Below are 13,605 nucleotides of genomic sequence, written 5' to 3'. Positions count from 1 at the left end.
TTGTAAGATTTTTACTATTTAACGCGGTGTAAACACATGTGTTTATAATACCTAATATGTAGTACCTAGTATATATAGTTTATTTCCCTCAGTAGATTTATGCAGTTTAAGTTACGCCATGTCGTATGTTCGTAAATGTTGGTTCACCTGTAATTGGCAACTGTGTAAGCCCTATTTAAAGCCTCCTATTTTTGTTAATATGTACACAGAAGCTGTTGGTAATAAATAAAATGAAAGTAAGAGGGCAACCAACATCATGCTGCCCCGATTTGACAGTGGGGGGCAAAACAAATAATAGTAAAATTGCTAAATCTCACCTCATGTTTTCCTGAGACATCTCGTTTCCGTCTGCTTTGCTCTCCGGGAAAATTGACAGGATTCTGTGTGTCCTGAAGGTAAAAGTTATGCTTTTATTCAATGACATATACCAAATAGTGATGCTGATAGTCGAATTTCGACCTTAAACTGTTCAGTTAAAGTTGAATTTGTAGTTCTAAGCGAATGCAGAAGATCGAGTAAAATCACGGATCAAAAAAGGAAAATAGTATATGTTTTCTTACGTTTTCAGCTGCTTCCTCTGGTGTCATTTCAGTCACGATTTCTGAAGGATCCTGAAAATATTGACGGTACAAATTAACTCTTTTGTTACAGCCCTTCCAAGCGGATTTAATCATGTAGCTACTATCAACTAGTTTACGCCAGCGGCTTCACCCACGTCCCGTGGCAATTTCACGGACTCAGATAAATAGAAAACCACACAAACATAATACCTACTTATATACCAAAGTAATGCCTCAGATAAAATCATCCATATAAAACTCTAGTAGTCTGTTCGGTATTGATCTAGTTGAACAAGAAGTTGACCCTGAATATATTTGCAAAAAGGTTAGGCTGATAATTCACTTTATACTACAGACTCTTTAACTGTACTGTAGGAACTACATACTTCAAGCACCCGGATAAAAAGCCCATAATCGCTCTCGAACAGTAATTTACATAATATGTTATAATAATAATTTTCCACACTTACATTTTCAGAATGCTTGCCCCTTACATCCAGCTTAGGATCATCTTCTGGTTGGTCAGCCTGCAAAAGTATAATTTATGTTATACTACCGACCCGCTCCGGATTCACACGGGATGACAGTATTTCCCCACTATTTAATGTATGTTATTTTACACATGTACCTTCCTCTTTAATCACTCTATCTATAAAAAAAACCGCATGAAAATAGGTTATGTAGTTTTGAAGATTTAAGCGTACAAAGGGACATAGAGACATAGGGATATAGGGACAGAGATCCACCAACAAGGTGGACAGACGATCTTATAAAGGTCGCCGGAAGACGCTGGATGCAGGTCGCCTCCAACAGGTATCTGTGGAGATCTAAGGGGGAGGCCTATGTTCAGCAGTGGACGTCCTATAATGATGATGATGATGATGATGATGAGGGACAGAGAAAGCGACTTTGTTTTATACTATGTAGTGATTCGTCTGTCCTAGCGTTATGCGACCGATAATAGGCGAAGCATATGTTTCGTCAGATATGAACTTTCTTCAAACTTGCAGCTCAATCGATAAAAAGAAGTTCATCATCATTCTCCGAGCCTTTTTCCCAACTATGTTGGGGTCGGCTTCCAGTCTAACAGGATGTGGCTGAGTACCAGTGCCTTACAAGGAGCGACTGCCCTATCTGATCTCCTCAACCCAGTTACCCGGGCAACCCAATACCCCTTGGTTAGACTGGTGTCAGACTTACCGGCTTCTGACTACCCGTAACGACTGCCAAGGATGTTCAATGACAGCCGGCTGTTTTGGCGATTCGTGACCGATAAATACGCTACGCATGTTTCGTCAGTATGTCATCATCCTCCGAGCCTTTTCCCAATCATGTTGGGGTCGGCTTCCAGTCTAACCGGATTCAGCTGAGTACCAGTGCTTTACAAGAAGCGACTGCCTATCTGACCTCCTCAACCCAGTTACCCGGGCAACCCGATACCCCTTGGTTAGACTGGTGTCAGACTTACTGGCTTCTGACTACCCGTAACGACTGCCAAAGATGTTCAATGACAGCCGGGACCTACAGTTTAACGTGCCATCCGAAACACAGTCCATGGTGTCTAAGATATACTTAGAAAGTACATACAAACTTAGAAAAGTTGCATTGGTACTTGCCTGACCTGGGATCGAACCCGCGCCCTCATACTTGAGAGGTTGGTCCTTTACCCACTAGGCCACCACGACTTTTCGTACTGTTTCGTCAGTATGTACCTTCCCAAAACTTACAGCTCACTCGATAAAAAGAATTTAAATACCTATTTTAGTAATCTTACCTCATTGCTTGATTCCTCAGCATTACCAAAAGGCCTTTCTATGATATGATAGTAGATGATTTCTCTTAGAGACGATTTCTTTAGTTTTGGACCAGAAACCGTTAAAGCGCTCCCATCTTCATTTTCTTGTACCGTGTAGACTTGGTCTGATGGGGTTTTTAGCTGTAGAAAGAATGAATTAATAAAGTTAGATTAAAATGTTTGAGGTAGTGTATATAAACGCCCAGGCTCTTTCATACGTCTCTAAAAAGATCAGCCTGCTGCACAGAACATATTATAGTGCACGCACATTTGCTTGGACACAGGTGCACTCACTATTCCTTCACTCTCATTCCTATCTGTCACATGTCATACTAACAACTACTCCTTTATTATTTAAGTCATCTCTCAGGTAATCAGTCCATCTTTTCCTCAGTCTTCTTCTGCCTCTCCATCCTTCCACATTCATGTTAAACACTCTATAACATGCGTGCCACCCCTTCTCATCACCTGCCCATAGCATGATGGTTATGTAAGAAAAATATTGCAAGTCTCACCTCTAATTTCGATAGAGAATGTCCTGAAGTCCATTGTAATCCTATCCATAGGATGGATATACTTAACTGTAAAAGAGAAAACGTATTAAAATAAGGATAATTTAGCACAGTATTGGCCGGTTTCTGAACGCCCTTATCGGCAGTTCTATCTATTTGCTAGCTTTCGCCAGCGGTCCCACCCGCATCCCGTGGGGACTACATCGTGGCATAAAGCCTATATCAACACAGAATTTTTCAAATCAACCAGTTCCTGAGATTACAATGTTCAAAAACAAATTCTTGAGCTTTATAATATGAAGTTTATATGAGACTAGCTATGTATGTCCAGAGCGGTTTCACGACAAAACTATTGAATCTATTGGGATAGATAGTTCTTTATTTTAGCATTTTTGATCTTAATCTAGTTAAAGTAGGTGACATAATGGGCGAGATGCTGGGTGAAACTATGGGAAATAATAGTATAGAGGTACAAAAAAGAATCTTACCAATAGGTACTTCATAGTGGCACAACAAATTCGTCAATGGCGGACTTTCTAATTGATCAATCATTTATATATTATAGTAGTTAATTGTTATTTTATCTCTGCGTTGTCTTATCACTTTCTCATACATATTTGAGGTTCTGCTAACTGTTGTTTTAACTGTCTCAGTTAATTTGATTACTATGTTTTTTAAAGGGATCTAATTTGTGGGATAGTTTAAGTTTTGGGTTGGATTCGTAGGTTATTCTATTTATATTTTATTTGGAATTATATTATAATTTCAAAACTTTGTAAGAGTGTACTACTGAATGGGTTTTGTTAGATTTTTTGTTTGTTTTTTTAGACTATTTTTATCCAAATTCGGGAAATAATTTCCTCGGGAGGCTGGTGGAATCGCGGAAAACACCTAGTATATCTAGGTACTTAAATAGCTGAAAAAATTGGATGAATATTCTCATTTCAGGAACTTTTTTACTCGTTGTGAAAAAATATTTCAGCGTGCTTTATTGAAAAGGATATATTTTATTCAGATTTGCGTAGAAGTTCCCACGGGATTCCAGGCTAGTTTTGATCGCTTTTGATAAGTCATTGTAAACCGGTTTACACAAAAAGTTAATGACGTTACAATAACTGACAGTTACCGGGTCATTATTGAACTAATTGATTGATCATTACTTGGTAATAGTATCTACAATACTATATTTATTTTTTAGTAATTTCTGCACGTGACTATTATTATATTTTTAACCATCGACGCAAAAAGAGAGGAATTATAAGTTTGACCGCTGTGTATGTCCTTCTGTGACACCGTAACTCTTGAATGGATGAACCAATTTGGATGGTGTCTTTTTAGATGCAAGCTGGAAATCAGATAATAAAGTGATTCATTTTATACAATCGATATAGGTTATTTTGGTGGCTATGTAGATATTTGTTGCTCTCTCAGGCAAAAACTATTGAAATATTTTTTAACTTGGCTTAAACTTCATAACAACATATACTTTGTATACTTTTATCTGGGTGCGGGAAGTGGTTAAGAAGCTATGAAATAACTCAATAACAAAAAATACAAGTCCATTTTATTTCACGAAAACTCCATACAAATAAATACATACTTAAATTCTAAAAACGAAATCAAAATACTAAGCCAAAGTACCATTTAAATTGACCATATTATACTCCCGATTTTTCTTAACATCGCCTACTTGGATGACTTTATAATCGTTTTCTAGCTCATCGATAAAAAATCGAGACTGATTATTCGATTCTATCTTGTTTACGATTTTAGGTTTATCTTTATCCGTGTGTACAAGATTCTGACTTTGTTCTATATGACCGGCATTTGTATGTATGTGTCCGTGATAAACTACGTTAGCCATAGGAATGTTCGTTTTATGTTGTGGTAAGATCGGTTGTTGCAACGCGTAGACAAATGGTATCGTTATGTGGGACTCATTCTTTCTAATCATCATATTCTGGTGGAATGGTATGCCTTGGTGATTCCACTCATGTGGTATGTTCTCATTTTTTTTATGCACCGGCTTATGTGTTACTGTAGTTGGCTTAATATGTTCCGTTACGGGCGCCGGAGTGATCACATGTATTTTTTCCGTCAATTTCTTTAAAAACGCTTGTAAAATCTCTGTGTTTCTGTCGATTTTTTTCAAAATCTGGTCTGTTAAGTTACCGTTTCGTTCTATTGAAGTTATTAAGTTTCTTTTTACTTTGTCTGATAAATCTTTGGCTGGTGTTGTTAATGTCTGGTGTGTTGTTGTTGTAGGTACTGTCGTATGTATTGTAGTAACAGTCGTATGTTCTTTCGGTTTTGTAGTAACAACTGTCGTTTGTACCACTGGTGGTGTTACTGTAACCTCTTCTTTAGTAGGTGATATATACTTTTTAGGATAAGCATTTGACTCATCGTAATCCATATATTTAATTTCAGTAATATTATCACTTTCTATCAGAGATTCTAGGTTGCTCTTTTCTTTTTTTAGTCTATTGAGTTGCTCGTTAATATGTTTCGCGTGCTGTTTTAGCAAAAACTGCATCCTTTCCTGTTGATCTCTGATTTTCTTAGACATTGATGTTTCGTGATGGTCTTTGTGATCCAAATCCACTGATCCATCAGATTTTGATCTGTTGAGTTTCGTTATTTTAGATATTTCCGATACGTTTACTAAGGAAGAGTACAACAGTCCATTTTTATTAAATCTTTTGTTTATACTTGTGTGTACTTCTTTGAATCCTGAATGGAGACCTGTTGAATTCTTCGGTATTATTTTGACAGTTACCTTATAGTTAGCTTTTGGAGATGGTTCTAGTAACGCGTTGACTATATCTTGTTCTTTTAACACGTTTGGGTCTGTATCGTTCGTTGTTGTAGTAACCACTTCAATTTTCTCATCAGTTTTTTCAGTATCAAGGTTTTCACTAATCTTGCTAAGTCCTGGTATTTTGCCAAATAACAACGCGTTATTTGGTAAGTATTCCTCTCTTGATCTAGAAATCTCTTCCATGAATATGTGAGGGTATTTGGACATCAGTGGATTATGTCTCGATCGGCCGTCGAATATTTTAGTGACGAATGTCTGAGGCAAGGTATCTTCAGATTGATACACTGGTACAAAGTCATCATCTTGCTTATCATGCTCAGCTTCAGAAGTCTCTACTTCTTTCACAATAGCCCTGTCAGCAAAAACGTTTTCATCAGACACTACAAAAACATTTTCGTCTGAATGTTTCGATATGTGTGGGAGATCTGTTGCAATAATCCTTATCTTATTAATCTGTCTTTTATTCCGTTTCTTGTTTAAAAATATTCTCTTCGTCGCCATCGCTTTTGTGTTCAAATATCTACTCAACTTTATTTTGCTGTTCAAGTTCGATATCTTTTTGACATTTATCGATCGCTTCTTGCGCTTAAACAGATTTGCCAAGCCAAATATTTCTGCTGGTTTCAAGTTTTTATCAAATATGTTTTCATCGACCACTAAAGGCAGTTCTTTGTAATGGTTTTTGGGACTGTAAGGGCTTTTTTCTGTTTTAATAATATTATTGTCAAATATATCTCGATAGTCATCATAGGGCATGAAATTATGATCATATATCACTTTGTATTCATTGGAATGGTAGTCACCTTTATTTTTGAGAGATCGGCGCTCTATTATATGCTCATCGTTAGGAGATAATGCACCATATTGTCCTTCATTAAAATCTTGATTTACAATTGTTTCCGTAGTAGTTCCTGGATCATTGTTTGGATCGTAAGTTTGATGGTAAGTCTTAAGGACATTTTCTAGACCAGTAAACAGTCTCATAGTTTCACTGTCGGGGGCTTGATCAACGTATTGATTGAAACCAACTGAGAATCCGGACCCATCGATGTCTTTGATAAAGAATTTCATTTTTCCTACATCATAATACGACTTTGTATCGTAAGTTTCGTCGCTAAGTTCAACGTTTAAGGGTAACTGTAGTCTCTGTGGTACTCCATTTATGTCTAGAACTCTGTTATAGTCTACTTCGACTTCGCTCATTTCTGCGGAATTAATGCTTTTAGTATTTGTTAAGAAAGTAGGACCAAAGAATGGTTTTCTCCACTCTTCGCCAGTATTTGTCCCGATAGCTGGTGAACTTTCTTGCATGGGCACTGTTTTACTTATAGGGTGCAGCTGTCTATGAATAATACTATCCAAAGGTATAGAATATTTGTTCACCAAAACGTGATCATGATTAGCGTGTTTTAAAGGATCCTGTATCCGTTTCTTAAAATGAAGTTTTCTGCGCTTTTTAACAGGATTCTCCTTATTTGTATCTGGCTTAGAGTCCGCATTCGAGTGTATTGCATTTTGTATCTTATCTATTAAGTTCCGAATGAGTTTCTTTTTCTTTTCCCCTTGCATGCCTTTGCTGTCGAAATGCGTTTCTATTTCTACATACAGTTCGTCATCTTGATCTTCCTTTTTATGTTTGCTCTTGTGTTCATGTTTTTTTTTAAGTTTGACGTGTCGTTTTAATCTTTTGGTTTCATGTTCGTTAATATCATTGGTTACTTTATCATCGCGGGGAAACCGTTTGAAATATTCTTCAATGAATTTGTCAATGTGAGCTTTAGGTATGCTGTTGATATCATATTTTGCAGTGGTTGTTTCTGGTATACGTATTTTTAGTTTGACTGGTTTCTTTGGTTTTGATATTAATGGTGTCCTTTTTATTGGTATTGATGGTGGTGCTGTTGAAATATCGGCTTCGGGTCGACCGAATTTCATTTTCTTTCCATTGTAAATTACTTCTATGATGCCTTTTATGTTTTCTTTTGAGGATCTGAAATTAATAATGTTAATGTAACGATGGTAATGAGCAGTAGGGTCTTGAAAAAGGTTGTCATGGATGTAGGGTTTTCAGATTTTTTTTTCGAAAAAAGAGATACGAATTGCAAATCATTTGAAAGTCAAAATTAAAAAATTAATATCATGAGACTAGTTTTTGAAGAAAATATTCTACATGGATCATTTATTTATTTAGGTATCTTCGTTTACTTACTTGGTATCATTTTCTTTGATTGGATCATTCCCGTCAGATGTTATGTCTATTATAGTTTTTATTACCATATTCGGTGGTCCTGAAAGATTAATAAGATAAGATAAAAAAAATAAAAAGTCATTTATTAAGTAGTAAGTAGGCTGAAAATCAGCACTTTTTGAAGGTAAAATTTACAAAAGACAGCCGCCAAAATGCCCGCCTTCACCACTTCCTATGTGTTTTTGCTGAGAAGAAGAAGTGGTGGAACAAACTCCCCAGCAACACAATTGTGTGTGTGTATGGTTTTACCGTAGGTAAACGTACCGTAGGTTGGTAATGTGTAAAAAAAAAAAAAACAATTAAACAGTTTATCATGTTGGCTAGTACACACCTTACCCATACCTATTACTCAAGTAAGTACAAAAAAAATGTGTTGAAAACAAGTGAAATTAAAAAAATGATAATTACTCCATTCAGTGAACTGGTACTGGGTTGCCCTTGTAACTAGGAGGAGGTCAGACAGAGTACAGACAGAAAAGTGCCTGTGTTGTAACATACAGGGACAAGGCAAAATTTGGAATTAATTTTCAATAGATTTTCAACCTTATCACAATAGTGGAAGGTTAATATTCGATTGGTAAAATTTTACAGATTCTAGTAGTTTGAACTGCTGGCGTCTGCACCTTCTTGAGGTTTGATTGTTTCTAGGTTAATTTTCAAAAGTTAAATTAAGACTTCCAATCCTACCTCAAAGAGAGTCAGCAAACCCCAGCGAGGCTCACCAGGACCAAGGCCTGCTGGGGATGCGGGATTGTTCGAAAGAGTTACCTCGGCCCTGGTACATAAAGGGCTTAAGAAGGAACATGATGTGTTTTAGTCTATAAGAGCCTGACACTCCCTCACGCTGCTAACCAACGGCGGGAGGGTCATTTGATGATTTCTCATAAAAAAAAAGTTTACTACTTCTACCTTTAACTTTAATTGATTTCTTAATAACGCCTTCATCTGTTTTACCAGCTCTTTCGATCTGCTCTTTTAGTTCATTGCAATTAAGTATTTCAGCAATAAATCTGTCTTCTATTGGTTTAGGCAGTAGTTTAGTTTGGTCTTCAACATTTTCTGTTTCCTCTGGTTTAGTTCTTAATCCGCCTGTAAAATAGATTAATGTTTTTTTTTAGTTCTGTATGGATGATCTTGTTTTTCATTAGCATTTCAAATGTTATATAGGAATGAATTTTATTCAGTGCATAAACTTTATCAACTTATGGTTAAATAAGTTTTATAGATGCGTATAGTTTTATCTTGTTGTGTTTTAGTACAAAAAAGAAGCGAAAAGATATTTAGCGAAAGATATTTATTTTGTAACCGATTGTACGGTCACAGTCGTCATAGTAGGCACGGCGGCAACGCGAAACCGGCTTACTGACGCGAGCGCTGCTCCAAGCGCGTAAGTTGCTATCCATATTTTGCTGATTTTAGGGCGGATAAAAAATAGAAAAACAAAAAGTTCTGATGATGCAGATATTTTCTGTTAATGATTAACCATGAAGGACCACCAGTTTTTTTTGTGCACTGCTTAAAATTCATTCCTGTATAGTTGTTCGGTAGGCATTTTGATAAGATCGACACAATATGGATCAGCTTTATTTACTTTATTTGGACACAGCTTAAGGGTGATAGATACTTTTGCAGTAGCTTATTTCTAACATTACAATATAATACAATATGTTATATGACTGTATTACAATAGCATATACCTGTATATCTATAATACCTTTTTTATCAGGAGTCTCATGCAAATTCGTCATCAAAGCATAAACTTTTTTATAAACGTCATTCAAATCCATATGCCCAATGATGCCTTGTAAAAGTATATTATGTACTGTAAGATGCAACAGATCTTCTGCTTTCTTCTTCTTTTCATCTATTTGCACCTTAGGTGCAACAATGACTTGAGCATCTTTATGTGCATCTATTACTATCTTTTTATCTTTATTAGGTTTGTTGTTCATAGATTCTTCTGCGTCTAGTTCTTCAAGTAACGTTGAAAGACGGTTCGCTAATACGTTTTTGATTTTCGGATTTTTTATATGGAATAAAAAGCTTTGGGTTTCTGAAACAGAGTTTTGATTTAGTGTATTGAATAAGGGACTGAAAGGCTGATTTTTGGTCTTACATGAGTAGGGACTGATTTTTGCTCATAAATAGTTAGAGCACAATGTAATAAATAATAAGTAATAAACACGTTTCCCAAAGGAACTATTTCCCGCTCCTGGATAAAATTGGTATGTGTCCTTTCTAAGACTTGGCGTGGCTAAGTCAAAACCACGTGGATCGATCATAAGGATAAACAACGCTTGGCGCGATCAGTCTGTGTATGGGTGACCATCTCATCATGACTAGTTTCTCCATGCTTCGGAAGATATTTTTAAATTGGTCTCGGCTGCCACTTGAACGGGAACGGGTAAGTGGGTTGAGGAGGACAGATAGGCAGTAGCTCTTTGTGGCACACTGGTACTCAGCTGCATTCAGTTAGACTGGAAGCCGACCCCAACATAGTTGGGAATCGGCTCGGGAGATGATGATGCTTTACGTAACGCTGGCGACCCGTCCCGCCTCCGCACGATTGGAATAAACCTACAAAATAACAGTATTTCTCCACCATTTAATGGATGTTATTATACATACAATATACCTTCCTCTTCAATCACTCTATCTATTAAAATACGTTGCGTAGTTTTAAAGATTTAAGCAAACATACATAGGGCTATAGGGACTGAGAAAGTGACTTTGTTTGATACTATGTAGTGATGGTGGAAGATAGTTTTACCTGTAGAACGTTTAGTTCTGTATGAGTCATCATTTTCACCGTAGTTTATTTCATAGTTATTATCCGTGGCTTCAGAAGTGAACTCATCGCGGATTATTTTATCATTCATGTGGATATTGTGTTTATCTGAAATTTAATAATACAAGAAGTGTTATTATTTAATGTTTTGGTTAGTAGTTTAGGCATAAAATCTACAATAGAAACAACTGTTTACTATGCATTTTCACGTTTAATTTTCGAAGTAAACAATTGTTTTAAAACAAACAGACGTTTTGATTCGGTATTTGGCCTTGAAGTTTTTAATTTTTGTATTATTTTATCACTTGGGTAGTATTTTCCTCAAAGTTGGGAAAAAGGCTTTCCTCTTACGAATATTACATTTACTTCTGAAATACCTCTCTCCGATTGCAATACGTACTTGAATCCGAGGAAGGCCTAAGCGTAATACACTTAATATTATTTGATTTATAACATGTTTGGACTTTAAAGAGACTATGACCCTTGAGTTTGTTTCGGCGTTTCTTCTCAGGGATGAGTTAGGAAATGCCGACCCCAGCGTTCTATAAATGCGTTTAAAAGTGATGTAATGTCTAACTTGCAAAATAAACAATGTCATTTCATTTCATTTCGTATAAAGATGCCCCATTTTCTTATTTATACCCACAAATAACTTAAGAGTTTTTAACCAAAACATTACTATAATCATCATTTCATCTTCAGTCACAATATAATCAAAATTAGCCATTTAGCCACTTGACCAAAATTAAATAGCCAGGTGACTAAAATTGTTTTTAATACCTTTCTGACTAGCAAGTAGTCCATCAATGTCAATGAATACATTTGTCAGTATCACAGTGGAAGTAAAAGTATTGATTAATTAAGCCATTTTTGCCCAATGTTAAATAGCCACTCGACTAAAACACTTATGTAAGAAAATTTTGGAATCTTAATTGGACCCACTTTTCGCGTTTCGATTAGGATGAAATTTTCCACGCGCTCGAGTTCTGATGACAATACAACACTAGCTAAGAAACGTCATTACAAATCCAATATGGCGGGCTTCCCAAGATGGTGGACTGGCTTTTTGAAATACACCCCCACGATATGGGTATTAAACGATAGGGTTTGTTGTCAGGAATATGATTTGTGTAAAAAGTATTGAAAAAAATATAAGTTAAAATTAAAAAACACGATTAAAAAAAAAACATACCTTTTTTACTAGCAAGTAGTCCATCAATGTCAATGAATACATTGGTCAGTATGAGAGTGAAAGTGAAGGCTATAGCCAGAAGTGTAACACAGAACACCCTGTAGAATACCACGTCGTAGTCGCATCGTGTCATATGTAGGGTGTTGTTTTTTGGATTGCTGAAATTTTATAAAAAATATAGTGTCAATGCAAACGTAAAATAAGTAGGTAAGCCACCATCTTGTTTTAACGAGTTCTTCCGTGTTTCGGAAGGCACGATAAATTGGTGAATCCTGGCTGTCATTTGAATATCTTTGGCAGTTGTTACGGGTAGAAGCAAGAAAGTTTGATAACCAGTCTTACGAAGGGGTTACTGGGTTGAGGAGGTCAGATAGGCAGCCGCTCCATGTAAAACTCTGATACTCAGCTGCATTCGGCTAGATTAGAAGCCAACCTCGACATAATTGGTAATGCTGGGCAGATGATGAAAAGCGTGTTTAACGAAAACTAACGCTTGGTAAATAGTATGGTGGAATTCCTTATTTATCCAATTGTATGAAACCTATGGGCACTTGACAAGAAAGTGAATGCATTATAAGCATTTGTTTATGAAAACTTTTGGTCACAAAACGGTTACAATCGCTCTTAGATTTTCCATCCATCCATTGTTTTATTTTTACATAGTTTTTGTTAACATGCCAGCACAATAGCACAATTTAAAAAAGATTCAAACGAATTGAGAACCTCCTCCTTTTTGGGAAGTCGGTTAAAAAGATTTCAAGGTTTCATTTTTTTTTATGCTGAAGAGGTTTTTTTGTTTACTTGTCCCAAACGGTTTTGAAACTACTGAACCGAATAATTTTTTTTTTTCATTGTTGGGAAGATAGAAATCTTCTAATATCTTAGTTGGCTGGATTGGGGGCTACACCATCCCCGGGTAGCATGGTAATGAAATTCATTTCAATGTAGTTATTACAGGGATGTTTACAGGCTACTTATTGTCTGAATTCGTTAGGTTCCAAACCATTTTTACTTAGTAAAATGATCTTATTATAGGGAAATATTAAAACTAAGTAAGTATCAAAATATTCATCCGCATCGCTGTCAGCTGGGATCGTGCCCAAAAGGCTGGCTGCATTGCCACGCTGGATGGCAATGCATATCCTTTCACCGAAGTATAGGCCAGCCCTTTGGTCACGAGTGGACTCCACTAATCGCTTACTAATTTCTCGAAAGAGTCTGTGGGCACTTGGGCCCCATGGTCCCAGGGTTACAACCCCAAACGGCTCAAAAATGCAATTGCCGTTGAGGTTTACATATTTGTGCCGCTTGAGGTTTTCCGCGGCTGCAGCGTTTTACTTAGTTGAGTCCATGGAATGAATATAACAGGTTTGTGCGAGTAATATTCCAAACCTACTCTCACGCTTTGACCAGACGAATCCGAAACTTTGTTTTAATGCTTTTTCAGCAATATGGCTGAAGAGATGAGCAAGCTTTTTCCCAGCAAAAACAGGAAGTGGTGGAAGGGTGGGTGTTTTGGGGGCTGTTTTTTTTGCAATATGACGTTCAAAAAGCGTTGTTTTATAGTCAAGTATATACAAGTATATAGGCTGTTGATTTTATCATTTTACATGACCTTTTAAAATTTAGTTACACCACAGTTTAGACCACGTAGACTAACGTAAAACTAATGTTAAAAAATAATGCTTG

The sequence above is a fragment of the Helicoverpa zea genome, chromosome 28 (genome assembly GCF_022581195.2).
Source record: "Helicoverpa zea isolate HzStark_Cry1AcR chromosome 28, ilHelZeax1.1, whole genome shotgun sequence".
Classification (NCBI taxonomy): domain Eukaryota; kingdom Metazoa; phylum Arthropoda; class Insecta; order Lepidoptera; family Noctuidae; genus Helicoverpa; species Helicoverpa zea.
This window is presented reverse-complemented; position numbering follows the sequence as displayed.